Here is a 2506-nt window from a genome sequence, read left to right on the forward strand (position 1 = left end):
GTGTGAGAAGCTGAGAGGAGACGTGAGTAGCTGCTCATTGCAGACACTACGGCTCATCTCTATACATGTCAGGGACTCGTATCAGACCAACCAGCTCCGTGTGTCTCAAACACTTCATCTGGCATTCTGTAAATGTGCACTAATGTTTTGGGCCCCAGCGAGTTGTAACACAGACACTTGTGTACATCCACGCGCTAAACTGGACATAGCTAAACTCCGGTTCGTGTTCGTATTAATTGTATTGTTTTGTTTGCTAATGTCTGTCTTTACTCATATATGTACATTTTTTTAAATTAAAAGTGTCATTTGGGATTTACTAACATGTGAATCATTCAGGATAGAAAGATAGAAAGCATGCAGGAACTAAATGAGAGCGATCACTAAAAAAGAGGAGAAAGGCGAGTGCAAACAGAGTGAGTAACTTAACTTGGACAAGTACAGCATAACCAGAAGCGAGCGAGGCAGAGTTAGAAAATGCCATAGACATAAACATAGACACGACAGGGAAACCATGGAAACAGGGATGCCAGGAGGGTGGCCATTCATGACAATATGTGCTTTTGAATTTTATAATCAGTTGATGGTGAGTAAATAATGGAACATAATTAAATGATAGACAAAGAATCAAGAAGAATAAACCTGACTATTATGTCTTTGTACTGAGATTCAAGGAACAATTTCCATGCTGAGACATGCCATACCAGGAAAATACTACATAGTATGTTTAAATTAAACTTATGGCATTGCTTGCAAAAAAATTGTCCTTAAACTATTTAAGGTTGTCACAAACTTGATATTAAAAGATAATTTTAAATGTTTATTCTTGTATGTCATTTTTAAAGAAATCCCTCCATAATGAATCTCTGCCAAGTTATTACTTGATATTGCCGCAGATGGTTTCCTTTTTAGAGCTTCTGTGTTAAGTCTGGAATTTTCTAGAAGAAACATTTGGGGGATGCATAAAAACAGCAAGACTGTTTTATATTCTTTGCAAAAATGTATTCAAGAGCCCATAGATGATTGCATTGAGGCTGCTATTGAAGAATGCCATGAAGTAGCTTGTGACAAATAGTCACTCTGGGATGCGGGGAGCCATTCTCACAAGCCTGACGGTCACAACCAACCCAATGAAGTTCAGAGGAGCTGAGCAAACAGCAAAGAACAAAAAAAAACAAAACAAAACAAAAAAAAACATAAAAATGGTCAAAAACTCATGCAAGTCACTGGGATTCACTTTCATCCAGGGTCCAGGCTTCACCTGATGCTTCATATGGATCACAAACACCCAGATTCCTATGTAGAAGAAGGAGATCATGAGGAGCTGTATAAGGAAATGGACCACCACTACAGATATTGTATAACACGAGCTAACTGTCTAAGTAAAGGTGCACAAGAAGATGTGGGCATCATACTGTAGGGAGTCCACAAAAAAAGTTTGGCACAATGTCGATGGCTTTGAGATCCCAGGTGAGACACAGGTAGAATCAGGTGTTCTTGAGGCTATAGAGTTGGTCATAATGGAGGATGTGGCAGATGTAGCAGTAGTGGTTGATTGCAATCGCCATGATGTTGAAGACTGAGCCAAGGCCCATGATGAAGCCACACACTCAACAGTGAAGATCTTCCTTGTCCAGTCATTGTGGAAGATCGCCAAGAGAACCAGGGGTAGGGACCACCCTGTCTACCACTGAAAGGCTAACAACAAAAATGTTACCTTCAAAGACAGGCAAACTTTGAGATTTATTCATTGTTGGGCAGCAAATTACCCATAACATCACAAGTCAAGCTCAGAAAAGACTGGGCATGCATCGTTTCCTTCTTTGAATTACAGTGGTGCACTTTCCTTATTATTCAGCTGTTTGACAGTATTATGGCCAGCACATCAATGCTCATATCAGCTTCTGTTATCATAAGTATGCAGGCATCAAACTATTTGTATTGCTAATATTATTTTCTGGTGTGTTGAATTCACATGCAACACACCAGTATCTAGTTGTTGTTGTTGTGTTTTTTTGTTTGTTTGTTTGTTTTTTGCCATTTATTAGATAATAGCTGTAAGGTATGAGCTGACTTCTCAAGCCAATTTAATAAAAACAATTTTATTTGAAATACCTTGTTTATGTAGAGTTCATAGCCCTGTTGTAATGCACAGTTTGTATTAGCCATCCTCTAGTTCTTCAATAATGCTCAGTTTCTTATCTGTAGGACTGTTGTTAGATATTTTGGGGTGTGAGACCATCCTCATTGCAACAATGATACTGACACGAGGAAAAAATCTTAGCTGTGCTTGATAAACTTGTTCCAGCTGCAGCTCTAGACAATGTCTGTGTTGCTGTTGTTTTGTCCATCATTTAAAACAATTCTCCTGTGGTCAGAAACAGGCCAGTGATGAATGGCGCTGAGGTTGACTGGCAAAGTGTGCATACCAATGGATGGGCAACCATCTGTAATAATACCCTAATAATAATACATGAATGCAGATATAAGGCAGCGGTTTCTAATACAG

At 39.0% G+C, this 2506-nt stretch overlaps 1 pseudogene; it reads right to left on the reverse strand.

Annotated features, from left to right (window-relative positions):
* Positions 1–363: 363 nt before the first annotated feature.
* On the reverse strand, positions 364–1748 carry LOC113590374 (melatonin receptor type 1C pseudogene; annotated as a pseudogene).
* Positions 1749–2506: the final 758 nt, after the last annotated feature.

This window comes from Electrophorus electricus, chromosome 16 (genome assembly GCF_041902795.1).
Source record: "Electrophorus electricus isolate QZ-2024a chromosome 16, ASM4190279v1, whole genome shotgun sequence".
In the NCBI taxonomy this organism is placed as follows: domain Eukaryota; kingdom Metazoa; phylum Chordata; class Actinopteri; order Gymnotiformes; family Gymnotidae; genus Electrophorus; species Electrophorus electricus.